The following is a 16,002-nucleotide window of genomic DNA, read 5'->3' as shown; positions in this document are numbered from 1 at the left end:
TCCCTTCGGCACATACTCATCAAGAGAGCCTGGGCAATGCTGGGGCTACAGTGGCAATAAGCCCTTGTCCTTGCTAACCAGGCTCCCAGTGCAGAGGGGAGCAGGCAAGTTCCACACCAGAGCAAAGGGAGTCCAGAGTCACAACAACGGGGCTTCATAGGGAAGGGAGGGCATATGTCCAATATCTGAACAGAGTCTAGAATTAGAAGCGCAGGCTGGAGGCCAGGACCTAGGAAGAGGAAGGGAATCAACAAAGGCTCACCCTGGGGATCCTGACAGGTACGGAGCCTAATCCCCTTGAGCCAAGGAAAGCACAGCCTTCTGCTCCCAATTCCAATGGCTTCTCAGTGACCTTCTCTCTCTACTCTTCTTCACACAGGGGAGGTGCACCAACTTCACCTTATGGAATCCCCACTGCACACAAATGTTCTGCAGCCCAAATAACTGCCTTCAACCCGGCCAGGAGTGCTTCCCCCTCAGGAACTGCTGTTCACATGGTCAACATCTCCCACCCATATGCTCTCAGTCACGCTCCAGGATGCTGCCGCTGATCCCTCCTACTGCCCGGAAACTCTGCAGAAGTACTTTGTCATTCCCACCCCCATAGCCCAACATCTAAAGCACCAAAAACACAAAATTGTTAAGAGCCCCTTTAGTACTGAATTGGACACATATATTGTGTTTTGGTTTACAGTCAAAAGGAGTTGGGATTTGTTGTTGATGAGCAAGAGAGTTTGTTACCTGGTGAGCACTGCTCCACTGTATGAGATGCAGCTCTACTGCTCCTGCCAGGACAAAGCACCCTGGTATCCTGTGGATGTAGACATGATGAGTCTCATTCCCCACAGACAGGCCTTCATCTGTCACCATGGGTTAAGATACGTGGGGTTTTAGCCAAAATATGCTCTTTCCAAAATGCCCCAAATATCTTTGATGTATGAATACAGTCTGGTGTCCATTACTCACTTGCTGTTACTTAATCTCCTGGGCAAGTTACTTAATCTCCCTGTGCTTCAATTTCTCACTGAAAAGATGGATAATGGTGTCGCCTCTACAGGGTGCCAAGAGAGTGATAGTAACTGCTGCCGTATGCTCAGAACAGTGCCAGGTCACTTGTAAAGACTCAGGGGCCCAGTAGTTAATGTCTTCCTCCTCTGCCCCAGGGAGGGAGAGGATGATGAGCTCAGAGACATCAAGAACTGTGCGGTGAGGACCAAGGTGTTAGAAGAAATCATGACTGGACCTTTCAGCTCTGGACAGCAGGACTTGGGGTTGCCACACTTGAGAATTCTCTGTAAACTGCTGACCACGTGTAGGTTAACATCCGAGGCCACCACCCATGTAATCTCCAAGACACTGTCAAAAACAGGTCCTCAAACCTACCACCTCCTTCAGAAGTGTAAGTTCCCTTCCTGTACCTTAATATTTCTCATAATATTAAGGGAATTGCAGGGTCCCAGTTTCCCACCAGCTCCTCTGATGACACAGACAGACCTCCCAATTTATCAGATCCCTCCTAAAGAATACTGTGAAAACATGATCAGGTTTCCTTCCACACTTACATGCTAGAGGACTATCAATAGGCAAGAATTCACTGTGAAAATCACAGAATATATATGTGAAGATGAAGCAACACATGGACCACAGAGTCCAAGAAGGGAAGAAGAGACTGCTTACTCAAATACCAGTGCACATACCAATGCAACAAATCAGGGACTATGAAGAATCAAGGAAACATGAGATGATGAAAAGAATAAACTCTCTAAAGAAACAGAGATCTTGGGCCTCCCTGGTGGCGCAGTGGTTGAGAGTCCGCCTGCCGATGCAGGGGATACGGGTTCGTGCCCCGGTCTGGGAGGATCCCATATGCCGCGGAGCGGCTGGCCCCATGAGCCATGGCCGCTGGGCCTGCGCATCCGGAGCCTGTGCTCCGCAACGGGAGAGGCCGCAGCAGTGAGAGGCCCGCATACCGCAAAAAAAAAAAAAAAAAAAAAAAAAAAAAAAAGAAAGAAACAGAGATCTAGGGCTTCCCTGGTGGCGCAGTGGTTGAGAGTCCGCCTGCCGATGCAGGGGACACGGGTTCGTGCCCCGGTTCGGGAAGATCCCACATGCTGTGGAGCGGCTGGGCCCGTGAGCCATGGCCGCTGAGCCTGGCGTCCGGAGCCTGTGCTCCACAAGGGGAGAGGCCACAACAGTGAGAGGCCCACATACAGCCAAAAAAAAAAAAAAAAAAAAAAGAAACAGAGATCTATGGACTCTGGTAGAGAAAATTCAAAATAATCTTCTTGAAATAGTTTAGTGAAATACAGAAACACACATAGACACACAACTTCATAAAATTCAGGAAGAAAATGTATCAACAAAATGAGATGTTCAACAAAGTAATAGAAACCATCCAAAGAACAACTGGAAACTAGAGCTGAAGAATACTATGACTGTACTGAAGAATATAATAAAGAGATTCAACAACAAACTCGAGCAAGCAGAAGAAAGAATCAGTGAACTAAAAGATAGGTCCCTTGAAGTTATCCTGCCACAGGAGTGAAAAGAAAAATTAATTTAAGAGTAAAGAAACACTAGTGGACATTACAAACAGAAACAAGAGTGAATTATGGGAGTCCCCTATGAGAAGAGGAAGAGAAAAAGTATGTTTGAAACAAAAGACTTGAACACTTACCAAACATGGAATGAGAGATGTACATCCAAATTGATGAAGCACAAAGAATCCCAAATAAGTTGAATCTGCAATGGCTATGGGAAATCACATTGTACGTAAATTGTCTATGGTCAAAGACACAGGGAATTTTGAAAGCAACAAGAGAAAAATGAGTCACCACATGTAAGTCACCACCATAAGAATTTAGAGGGACTTCCCAATACAAACTTTGTAGTCCAGGAGAGAGAGGGGTGATGTATTCAAGTATAGAAAGAATAAAAAAATTCTGTTGAAGAATAGTGTACCCCGCACATCTGTTCTTCAGAAATGAAGAAAGAGATTGAAAATATATCTAAACAAAGAATACTGAAAGAGTTCATCACCAGAAGACCTGCTATAAAAGAATTTCGACAGGAATTTCATTAAGCAGAAATAAATGAATAATAGTTAGCATTGTGAAAACATAAGAAGTTTTTAAAACTCACCGCTAATGACACATATTGTCAAAACCAGACCCTGTAATGTTGTAATTTTGGTGTGTAATTCACTTAGAACACTAGTTAAGAGTTTAAAATGTATTAAACAACCATAACTACAATAATATCTTACTGGATACGAAACATTAAAATATATAAATTGCCATATTGATAACCTAACACGTGTAGGATGGAGAAATAAAGGGAAAATCTATGTATGCTATCAATGTTGTTATCAGCTTAGCATAGGATGTTATAAATATATTTTAGGTAGGCTTCATGATAACCGTAAAGAGAAAAGCTCTGGTACATATAAAAAAGATGATAAAAGAGGAATCTAAGCATACCCGCTTCAAAGAGTCATCAATTAGCAAAAGACAGGAAGGTAAGAAGCTAGGGAAAATGGACCTATTAAACACTTGAAAAAATTAACAAAATGGCAATTGTAAGTATTTACATATCAATACTTACTTTAAACATAAAAAAAATTAAATTCAATAGAAACACATAAAATAGCTGAATGGATCAAAAACAAAAGAGACGTTCAGAAATATGCTCCCCACTATAGAATTACTTTAGTTTTAAAGACACCCAAAGACTAACAGTCATGGAATGGAAAAAGATACTCAAGCAAATGGTAACCAGAAGACAGCATTGATATCTATACTTACATCAGATGACATAGACTTTGAGCTAAAAATGCTCCATGGACAAAGAAGGTCATTATATAATGATAAAAAAAAAAGACAACCCATCAAGAAAACATTGCAATTGCACGTATATATATGCACTCAATATCAGAGCACCTAAGTATATACAGCAATTATTAACAGAACAAAAGGCAAAAAAATAACACAAAAATAAGTGAGGACTTTAATAACCACTCTAAACAATGGAAGGATCATCCAGATAGAGAAATGATAAGGAAGCAGCAGACTTGAACAAAATTATAGACCAAAAGAGACCTAAAAGATATACACATTTCATTTCATACAACAGCAGCAGAATATACAATTTTCTCAAGCACCTATGGACTATTTTCTACGATATGTCATATTTTAGGCCACAGGCAAGTCTCGATAAATTTAAGAAGACTGATATCATGCCATGCATTTTCTCCAACTACAATTGTATGAAAGTAGGAATGGATATTGTGAGGAAAGCTGGAAGATGCTAAATTACATGAAAATTAAACAACGCATGCCTGAGCAACCAGTGGACCAGAGAAGACTTTTTTAAAAACAAACAAATAAAAAAAATTAAAAACAAAAACAAAACAAAAAAAAAAAACAAATATCTTGAAAAGGCAAACACAGTATGTAAACCAGATCGTGCAGTATGCAACAAAAACATTTCTAAGGAGGAAATTTATAGAAGTAAATGCATATTTTAAGGAAAATAATATTTCAACCTAAGGAACTATTAAAAAAAGCACAAAGTTAGTAGAAGGAAGAAACTAATAAAGATTGGAGCAGAAATAAATGAAATACAAAACAAGAAAACAATATAAAAGATTAACAAAATGAAGAGTTAGTTTTCTGGAGAACATAAACAAAATTGACAATAGTTTAGACTAAGCAAGTAAAAGAAAGAGAAACCAAATTGATAAAATTATAAATGAAGGAGAAGACATGAAAACTGATATTACCAAAATTAATTATAAAACTCTACTATTTAACAACTGTACATCAACAAATCGGACAATATTGAGGAAATGGGGAAAGTCCTAGAAAGTACAATCCACCAAGACTAACTCCTGAAGAAACAGAAAATCTGAACAGACCAATAATGAGTAAGGAGATTCAATTAGTAATCAAAAACATTCCAACAAAGAAAAGCTCAGAACCAGATGGTTATACTAGTACATTCTACAAATGTTTAAAGAAGAATGAACAACAACCTTTCTCAAGCTTTTCTGCAAAAAATGAAGAGGAAGAAACACTACCAAAGACACTTTACAAGGCCAGCACTACCCTGAATCCAAAGCCAGAAAAGGACACTTAAGAAAGGAAAACGAGAGACCAATATCCCTGGTGAATATAATGGACAAAATCTCAACAAAGTTCTAGTGAACCATTTAAAGGATCATACATCATAATCAAGTGGGATTCTACCCTGGAATGCAAGCATGGTTCAACATACATAAAACAATAAATGTGATAGATTAATACATTAAAGGATGTTCAACATCCTACTCATTAGGAAAATGCAAATCAAAACCACAATGAGATATCACCTCACACCTTTTGGAATTCCTAGCCAGGTGCACTGATGGGTGGAGATGCTTGGAGGGATCCATGTCAAAAGCCCATGTCCTCACTGCAAGGGGTCTATAAAATGTACATTTAGCTTTTCCACCACTACAGTGCAGGAAAGCCAAGTAGAAGGGATGACATACACAGGTTGATTGAACCAACAGACAGAACCTGTCACTGTGGCATTGAGTACAGCTCACCACATGAAGAGGCTCAGGGGACACATACATGCAACTCTGTCCCCCAAAAGTGTCCTCTCTCCCCTCAACTCTCTTTGAGTAAACAGTTTTTTGGTGGCATGTGGCCAGTGGTCGGTCAGAGCCAGCTCATAGTGCCTTGGGAGATTTTCAGGAATTTTGTGAGCTAGCTGTTTTAACACAGGCATTATCAAAAACCACATTAAGTAAACTATTAATAAATTATATAAACACAATAAGTATCCCAAACTCACCACTTCCTAATTCTTTTACTAGTTTTCACTATTGAATATCTTGCTGCCGATGGTACCACAACTGTTGGGCCTGTATGTGGGCTGTGGTGCCCTGTTCCTGTGCATTTCTCCCCCACTCCACATCTAATGACATCAAGTCAGCCATGATGGGGGCATCTATGGCATATGCTATAAATCGGGGCTTCATTTCTTGGTTCATTGTTTACCTGGTCTTAAGAATGTGAGGGTGAAAAGTTAATTCCGTTTAAACTAAACATTATGTCCTGTCTGAATTCTTTCCATTGTGATTAGTGCAAAAATTTGAAAGAATATTCTTCAACTGTTAAACTATTCTCTATTTTGAAAAAGAATTCACTCAAAGCACTGAGAAACAAGTGAAATTTAGACAGCTGTCTTCATTGTTTCATTTTCATGTTAACTTTACCACAAATGAAAGTACCGTCTGACATTCCTGTTGTAACTACATGCTGAGAGCCAATTATTAAACATTTACCAGCACACCACCCATGAGACACAAATAATTTGGAATTCTGGGTACTGGAATACCAGAGACACCCTCCTGGTATTAGAAAGGGGGCAGGAAATCCTCCAAAGGTCAGGAAAAAATAGAATACAAAAAGAGAAGTCAGAGGGAACTGCAAAAGCAGGTGCAAGGCAGTTAAAAAAGTAAGAATTCAATCACGAGTGTTTTGCAAGGACTGTTTATGAGCAAGGCATATGGTCCAGACACAGAAACCCATTCCATATCGCTTAGGGGTGATTTTCATTCATTTATTCAACAAATACAAATCTCTGCTCAGCCTGTAGATAAAAAGATGAATACAGTGGAGCCACTACTGCACATTCAGTAAGAGGAAGAAAGCCTAGTTATAGTAGGATCTACTGAAGCCTGTGTTAACGGTGTGAGGAAACTGTTGTAGGATCAGGGATGAATAGTCACTAATAATGTGCTACCTAAGAAATGCCCCATCAAGGAGGTGACATTAGCTCTGGAGTTTGACGGATGAATAGCAGTTTTCCAAGAAGCAATGGTGAAAATAGCACAGGCAAAGAAGGCCTAGGCATCCTCCAGTCATGAGGAAAATGTTGAAGGACACAAGTTTAGTAGGACACAGAGCCACCCCTAAATGATACCCTTTTATTCATACTAAGCCATCCAGACCCAGCTGTGACTCCATCCCCACTGAGTGCATCAGGGGAGGGAAAAGGAAGAGAGTCACAGTAAGAGCCATCCACTTGCACAGCTTTCTCTACAGACCTCAGAACAGCTTACCTTCATTAACCCTCATGTCCTCAGGCTCCCCTGGGATGTGGGAGCAGGCATCCAGCCCCCATCTGATGCCCTGCCCGGGTCACAGTCCAGATGGCGGGCTGAAGGTACTCACAATCGCCTGCCAGATAGAGCAAGTAGAGCAGGGGCGCAAGTCAGGAGTCCTGATCCCCAGTGCAGAGACTCACAAAAGTTCTGCCCACACTCCATGGGCCAGTACCTAAACTGAAGGCTGAGAGAGGACTACTTTTATCCCCAGTAGAAATTATTAGAATCCAGTGCTATGCCCTCCCACAGCTAGCAAGTTGATCCTGTGTGAGGACTGCCAGGTTTGCTGTCAGGGTTGCAGAGCCAAAGCTCAGGGTGTGTGGAGCCTGCTGGGGCCCCATCACTGTCCTTGCTATTACCCAGCCTGATCCTCTCCTCCTGGAGAAAGACTGCGTGTCTGTTTATCTGTGTACCCCACAGGACTTCATGAGGTGGCAAGTAGCACACTCTCAGGAAGTGTTGGCTGCAGCGGACTTAAGGGCACTCTTTTGTACCCAGGTTCTCAAACCAGCAAATGGGAAGGCAGGATTACATGCTAACTATGAGAGTAAAGCAGACATCCGATGGTTTGGTTTGAATTTATGCTGCCATCATCCTTCCTAAGAACACCTAATTTCAGTTTGAGGGGATTACCAGACTCTCTGAAGCAGCTCAATCCCTGTATTTTTCCAAGATTAGTTCTCCAGTCCTCCCTTTGATGCTGGGATCTATTCTCTCCTCTCCCATCGCTTCTCACCTTCACCAAAACCTTCTAACTAATCTTCTTGACTAAGGTGGCCAGAGTCGGTCTTTGTTGTTGGTATCTAAAGAACCCAGACTGCTATAGATGCAGCAACTCACCCTGACTCAGAGCGCAATGCCACCTGCTCTCACCTTCAGGATTCCATCACAGAGGAGGGACCACACCGCACAACTCTGCCACCCAGAGGCCAGGCTCAGTACTGCCCCACATCTGTCAGCATCCAGGCAGCAGCTGCTGTACTTACACAAGGCTTCCACCAGTCAGTTGGGACTTGGTTGACACCTCTAATATGCTTGCACCCTGATTCACAGCAGATGATTTTCCTTGCTGCTCTGCATGCCACCTTTCCTCACAAATCATCAGATGTGCTCGGACACTTTAAAGCCCTGGACACAGGAGCTGCGGCAGCACAGGTGACCAGAGGGGAAAAGCTGGACGGTAACATCCAGACATGGTGGGTTGGGTCTGGAGCTGTTCCTGTTCCCTGCTCCCACACCTGGGGGCAGCCATCTATCCACCAGGCCCTGCCCCTGCACCAAGTGTGGGTCTCCCTCTCCACTCTCCTGAAGTGACCACAACTGTTCTTCACATGTTCATACACTTGCTTCTGCTCTGCTCACCTGTCAACTGTCAAATGCCCTCTTGGGACAACCTGTTGGGCACTAACAGGTGAATCAGCTTCTGCTTTGCCCTTGAGGCACTCATGGCTACAGGGGAGACACACAATGGTCATAAGTGAGGGTGGCACCCAGGAGGAAAGGGAGCCATCAGCCCTTCTGGGAAGACACTCATCCCTGCCCTTCCCTGATCTGCTCCACCAGCAAGTTCTTGAGGCTTGCAAACCCATCTTCAAGCGCCCCCTCAGCTTGAGAGAGGTTTGCTGGACCACACTCAGCTGAGTGTCCCGAGTTTTCGTCATTAACAAATACCTCTCCTGAGCCCGGGAGGACCGTGAGGAGGGGACAGCTCCGCTCCCTCCTCACAGGAACATCACTTGAGTCCAACTTAGCTCCTTCCTCTCGCCCCGCCTCCTGCCCCACCTGTAAAAGGAAGCACAGGGGCCTGCCCTCCTTCTCACTATCTTGGCAACAGGAGTCTGTGACTCATGTTTTGCATATGTCACCTCCTTCCATCTTCAACACACCTGGAGGGTCATTACCCTCTTTCACAGATGAAGAGGACCCAAGTCCTGCAATACTAAGCATCTTGCCCCATGTCGCCTGCAAGGATGAGGCGCAGCTGGGATTGAAACCCAAGAGTGTGTCCCCAAGCCTGCTTTGGTTGCACTGGTCATGTTGCCCTCCCAGAGGCCCCAGAGGTAAACAACAAGTCAACCATGTGACCCAAACACCAAATGAGGGCATGTTGAGGGTTTAGGTCTCCTTTTCCTGCCTTCTTTCCAACTTCTCCCAAACTTTTACCCCATCAAAAAGTCACATTCTAGGGCTTCCCTGGCGGCACAGTGGTTGAGAGTCCGCCTGCCGATGCACGGGACCCGGGTTCGTGCCCCGGTCCACGAAGATCCCACATGCCGCGGAGCGGCTGGGCCCGTGAGCCATGGCCGCTGGGCCTGCGTGTCCGGAGCCTGTGCTCCGCAACGGGAGAGGCCACAACAGCGAGAGGCCCGCATACCACAAAAGAAAAAAGAAAAAGAAAAAAAGTCAGCTTCTATGTCTAACCTCTGAGCTTTCAACAGCTCCTGAGGAAGCACATGCCAGTGTTACCCTTCATCCCACTCCTGTGTGACCCTGGGTTTCATTTGCCATTTTATCCTCAAAGGATGTCCAAACTGTGCCACCAGGGACATCTGAGCCTCTCCTAACATCCTTTCCAGACTGATTCCTCAAAGGAGATGCCATTAACATCAGAGATTAATGACAGCCAATGTTCTTAGAAGAGACAGAAGTGGCCATATCAATCCAGTGAGTGACCCTGAACTGACTATTCCATCTCTCTCAGCCTCAGTTTCCCATCAATAAACGGGGGTTGGGCTAACTTATCTCCACAGTCCTTTCCAAATCTACCAACGTATGACTCCAGCTGGGATGAAGCTGGAGTAATTACTTTTTTAAAACTCAAAACCAAAAATATAATTAAGAAATCATAAAAGATATTTTTTAAACCCTGATCATAATACTAAGAAATGAAATACAGCAATGTATAAAAAGGGCAATACATCAAGACCAATTAGGGATCAGCCCGGAAATGCAAGTCTGATTCAGGTTTGAAATATCAATAGAATTGACCACATCAGCAAAATGGAGAAGGACAACATGATTATCTCAATGAATGAAGAAAAAAGTTGTCATAAGTTCAAGTCCAGCATCATAACAGGAGCAGCCTGACAAAAGGCATCCGCACACATTCTCTCAGCTTACCTTACCCACAGTGGTTCAATGGGGACAGCTTCTCCCTGAGATCTGGCACTTGACAAGGATGCCCTCTCTCCCCCCGAGAAGGTCCCTGTATCCGTGTGGGGAGGATCCTGTGCAGTTGCTTTTCTGATAGAAGCCGACTCTCAGAATCATCAAGAAGTGTCTGATGAGGACAGGGGTGTAAGAAAAGTCATGACTGGGACTTTCAACTCTGGGTACCAAGACATGCGGTTCCTATACACGAACATTCTCTGTAAAAGCCTGCTAACCACATGTAGGTTCACATTCCAAGCTCACCAAGCACATAAACCGCAAGAATTAATTGGAACAGGCCCTGACACCTGTTACCTCCTTCAGAAAGGACCCTAAGTCTCTAGAACAGAAGACCAATCCCATTAGTAATGAGAAGAATGCAAATTAAGACCAAAAAGAGATGCTGAATCGATAGGAAAATATATAAAAATAGGACAATACCAAGTGTCATGAAGAATATGAAGCAAGGAAAACCTAATAGGCTATTGGGAGAAGTACACTAATTAATTGTCTCAATTCCAAAACACCATTTATTTAAAATATCCCATTATTTTAAATGCCACTCCCAAAATGCTTTAGATCACTTCCAATTTATGGTTTACGAATTGAAATAGCTAAGCTTACTAGAGAAGGATTTTAGCATATATCACTCTTCTTTTATGCATATAAAAATGAAGGTAATAAAATCAATTGTTTAAGGTATTCTAAGAAGTTTTACGTTCAGAGTCTTGGCTTTTTAATCACTTTTGACTTAGCGTTGTGTATGCCCACATAGAACAGAGACAAACCATTGCCACTCAGCCTTCTCTGATTTCTGGTCACAGAACCCAGGAGAATAATAAAATAGTTCTTGTTTTATGCGACTGAGTTTGGGGTGATTTGCTACACAGAAGAAGATAACTGCAATGTCTCTCATTCACAAAGGACTTTGACATCCGTACGGGCCTTCCTCCACTTGTAGACCCTTCCATCCAAGGGGTCACACGAGTGACCACTACAGCACCTAGGCTCCCAATTCCTTGACCCAACAGTGATGCCCTTATCTAAGCCACCTCAGCTGCCTTCTTTCAGTTGACAGAAAGGCAGGGTTTCCCGAGGAATTTAATGGCCACCTGAGAGGGATTGGGATAAAGAACAAATGGACGCTTCATCTTACTCCCACCCATGCCTCCCCACTGGGATTGTCAATAGCAGGACACTGAGCAGACCTGCGGCTCACAAAGCCACCATGCCAACCTTCCTGTCCATCATAAGGGACATCACAGAGGAGGATTATGCAGGTAGTGAGGACATCCCCTGAGGCCAGCCTCTTGCCTCTTCTGCCCTGAGGGCAGATACCAGGGGAGGCTTACAGCACAGTGCACCTTAGTGAAAGGGCTGGAGGAGGAGTGGTTCCTGGGAACCAGCGGAGGTAGCACATGCCCCAGCCTGAGATGGCCTGAAGTGGCCAGGGTCCAGTGGGACCACGGGGGCTGGCCAAAAAATGGGGAATGTTGGGCCCAGGATGCTGGGCTCCATGCTCTTCCTGATGCTGGCGCTACCGCCTCTACAGCTGTGCCCAGGGAGATCCCTGCACCACCTCCCAAACAACAGAAGCTTCCACCTGGGCACCAGCCATCACAGAAACAACTGGGACAAGCTGAAATCCTGCAAGGGTGCCTTTGACCTATACTTCAGAGTGGACGCGTGAGTGGCTCTCCTGCCTGGCCCGGGTGCTCCTCAGGGCACCTCTGTCCACAGGACCACTGAAGACAGGAAGTAGTCCAAGGGAACCCAGCCTCTGACAGAGGGGAGACAAGAACAGTCTTGATTAGACCCAAGGAACACACCTCTGTGGCCTCCTTGTTCCTGAGTTAGAATTAGTGCCCCAGCCCTTTGTTCCCGGGAACATTTATATTTGGAAAGTAAACAAAGCACCATAGAGTTTCTGGATGGTTGTCAGTCTCTCCATCAGCTTGACCTGGATCTGTGACCTGCACGTCCCTTAAACAGCTCGAGGGGCAGGTGATTGCTAGAAGCTGTCTTGTCAGCACTTGGAAGAAGCTCACTGGGATTTTTGGGCTTGTTTGGTGTTTGTTTTGTTTTGTTATTTACCTGAATGACTTCTCTTTTTCCTGGGCCCCAGGGAGATTGCTATGTCATTTGTTAGGCATTCTCCTAGTGTCACTGCTTAGACAGTCCTTTGCTTTGCTGGTTCTAAATGTTTTGCTTCTTTCTTTGACAACTCGGGGACCCACGTTGCAGTTTGTGTGCACATGATGAACAGTTGGGTCTGTCTGCTTGTGGCCTTGGGAAACCTGGGTTGTGCATTTTGTACCTTCTGGCCCTCAAGGAAGGAAAGGGAGGGGCGTGTCCTCAGACTGGACAGATTGCCTAGGTTCCATTTTCAACGCCTCCGTGGGGCTGAGGATACATTTTGCTCATTCAGTAGTAACAGTGGTTTGGCTCCCAATATCACTGAAGCACGTTACGGTACCCAGCGCCCTTTACTGCACATCTGTCATCCTCAAAACATTCTGGGAGGTAGAGTAGGGAAGGTATTTGCTTATGCAATCAACTGGAAAGGGGGAAAGCTCCTAGACATTGGATGAAGTAGCCCAGAGGCTAGTGGGTGTGACAGGACTGAGCCTTGCTGGATTCTGCAAAGGGGAAGAGGAGCTGACGGTTTCCAAGGATGGGCCCTAGGCACCCATTTCCCATCCCCAGGCCATCAGTGAGGAGTAAGCCTAGAGCATGGCTACAGTGGGATAGGCCAGGCTTATCTGAAAGCACAGCACACTCCTCACCCTCACCCCCTTCAGGCTCCTCAGTCTCCATCCTGGCACTAAAGTTAAAGACAATGGGAGCAAAAAACTTGAAGGAGACCAGGAAGGGCCTGCAGTTTTCCCTGCTGGTGGGTATCATGATGTCAGGACAGCAGTGTCCCAGGCCTAGTTTGCAGGCTGATGAGAAAAAAAACGGTAATAAAACAGTCTGAGTAACACATGCTCCCTGGCCTGAGGCCAGGGTATCTGTTGGGTGTCCATACGTGAGGGACAACGAGAGCCAACGTGTCAGAAGCACTAGAGGCATTTCTAACCAATGAATTCTCCCTCTTTCCTTGTCTTAAAGCCCCAAGTAAAATGATCAACCATCCTGGTTTGCCACCCAAAGACCCTCATCCCCCTGCACATGGGTCTGGTTGTTTACCCTCCCCAGCACTCACAGTGATGAAAGTCACCACCAGGGTGACCCACTGAGGTCACTGAGGGAGTGTGGCAGCCTTTCGGTACCTGGGATGGGGAGGATTTGCCAAAGTGTTGCTGGGAGCTCGAGAGGCAGAAACACTGCCCACTGGATGGATGCGCCTCATTCCTCCGACTCAGGTCTTCTTTGTTTTCAGGTCACAGAAGGCGAACGATATTTGGAAGGACATTTACATAGTAGTGGATGAAATATTGGAGAAGTACACAAAGTACGGCTAGTGTTTTCTTCTGCCGGGCAGGGTACATAGCTCTTTAGACTCGGTGGTCACAGAGGTCCCTTTTTTGGGGAGCACAGAGTCCAAGGGGGTGTTCTGAAGCAGAAAGGACAGATCACGCTGGTTCCATCAGGTCTCAGCAGCTTTCTTGGCTCCTGCCTGGGGTCAGTCCACATTGTAGGGGACACAGTCTGCCCTTGAGGACCGCACAGATTAATAAACAGGCAAACCAGTAACCAAACACCCAGTTAAATTGTGCCAAGGGCTAAAAGGAAAGTGAAAAGGAATTTCTCGTAACTTCAAGGAAAAAGCAAGTATTCTTATCTTTTGAATGTCAAGTATGACTTTCTAGGGGATGTGGAATTTTGAACGAGATCCTAAAGAATGGGGAAAAGAGGGTAGAAGAATGATCAAGGAGATTTCTTGTGGAGCGAGTGGTCTATTTGACTGGAGAGTAGCGTTAACTCAGGGAAGGCTGAGAGATGAGTCTAGACAGAGCACTGTGGAGCCAAAACCACTGAGGCTCATAATGCCAGGACAAGGGGCTTAGAATTCCGCTGTAATTGGGCGCTCTAGATTATTCTTGAGCAAGTGTCTGATATGATACATGAGGTCCTCCAGGTAGTAAAGTCTGATAAGAGTGCTTAAAATGATTTGCAACAAGAACCAAGAGCAGTAGAGAGCACAGCTAGGGACCTATGGTAGCCACTGAGAGAAAAAATAATGAGGGTCAATGGGGCAGAAGACAGTGGAGGGAGAGAAAAGGGAGGGATGTGTGAAAGGCTGAAAAGAGGTAGAATGACTTCTTTGAGATGGGCAGGACATGGGGAGGTGGGCAAGGAGAGAAAAGGGGTGAGGCTCAGAGAATTTTACAGTAGAAAAGAGGCCAGTTGGGAGGCTCATGCAGAAGTACATGAGTATCTATCTTCTTGTGCATGCCTCTGTGTGTGTGTGTGTGTGAGAGAGAGAGAGAGAGAGACAGAGACAGAGAGACAGAGAGATTTTGGGGGGTTGGGAGTATAAGGAGGGAGCAGGAAGGCCCCACACCTCCACAGTCCTCAGAATCCTTTACTAAGTTATAGGAACTTCCAGTGTTCAGGAAATGAGTCCCCGGAGCAAAACACTTGGAATGGGAGGAAGGAAATTCACATGCAACCCTTTGCTGGTTGCTTGTTGACTTTGTCTTCATACTTCTCCAGCCCTAACCTGCGGGTGTCCTTCATCACCTACTCCACACTGGGTCACACCCTCAGGAAGCTCACCTCAGACAGGTAAGTACTGCTTGAATCCCCCAAAGCAGGCCAGGTGGGAGTGCTCACAGGGAAAAACAGGGAACTGAGGGATTCCCTGAGACCTCATGTGGACCCACTGGGAGCAGGCTGGGCCGTCCTGGGGTCCCCTCAGAGTCCACTCTGACCCCCAGCCCCAGCTCCATGGCTCCCACTGACCCCTGGCTGCACTGGCCCTGGCAGACCCCATGCTGCTAGACCATCTCCGCCCCCTCTAAGCCCCGCCCTCCGCCTGTCCTGTGTCCTCTCAGCGCTCTTCCCTTTTCTGAGAACTGGCTCACTGCAAGGACGCCTGGGACCTTGTGGAGCAGACGTGTGGGCCCTTTGTGAACACTGGCCTGTGTTGGGCACCTGCTCTGTGTGTCACTCTCTGCTCTGGGCCAGTGGCGGAAGAGGGGAGGCACAGTCAGAACCAGGAGGCAGGGGTGGGCAGTGTTGAAGTGCTGGAGCTTCAGTGGAGGGGAGTTTGGTCCCTTGGTGGGTCTGAGACAATGGAGCCCATGAGTGTGGGCTGGGGTGCAGGAGGGAAGCATGACACACCAGCATCCTAGGTGGGCCGTTAGGAGGGCCCAGCGATGTGCCCAAGGCCCTGGAGGTGGGAAGATATGGAGCTCCTGAGTAGCCAGGAGGTTAAGATGCTCATGATGCAAATGATCGGAACCCAGGGAGTGTGCTGGTGCCAGTGCGTGGACACAGCATTCCCCATGCCTGGCTCCCAGGAGAAGCATGGTCTGTGCTTCCTGTTAGGTGAGCTAGGGGAAGGCGTGGTTCTGTGTGTCCCTGTCTTCTGCATTTCAGAGAGACCTGAGTGAGGTTGAGGTGGAAGACACCAAGTCAGTGGGGGACTGTCAGACAGGCGGCAGAAAGAGAGGCGGGGGCTGGGCGGAGGCCTCTGGGTGAGGAGCTGCCCGTGGGGGCAGGAGGACCACTGCCTCCTCCAAGGCAGG

The sequence above is a fragment of the Mesoplodon bidens genome (genome assembly GCF_964165515.1).
Source record: "Mesoplodon bidens genome assembly, contig: HAP1_SCAFFOLD_356, whole genome shotgun sequence".
NCBI classification, from domain to species: domain Eukaryota; kingdom Metazoa; phylum Chordata; class Mammalia; order Artiodactyla; family Ziphiidae; genus Mesoplodon; species Mesoplodon bidens.
The sequence above is the reverse complement of the archived record's forward strand: the minus strand, read 5'-3'. Positions refer to the sequence as shown.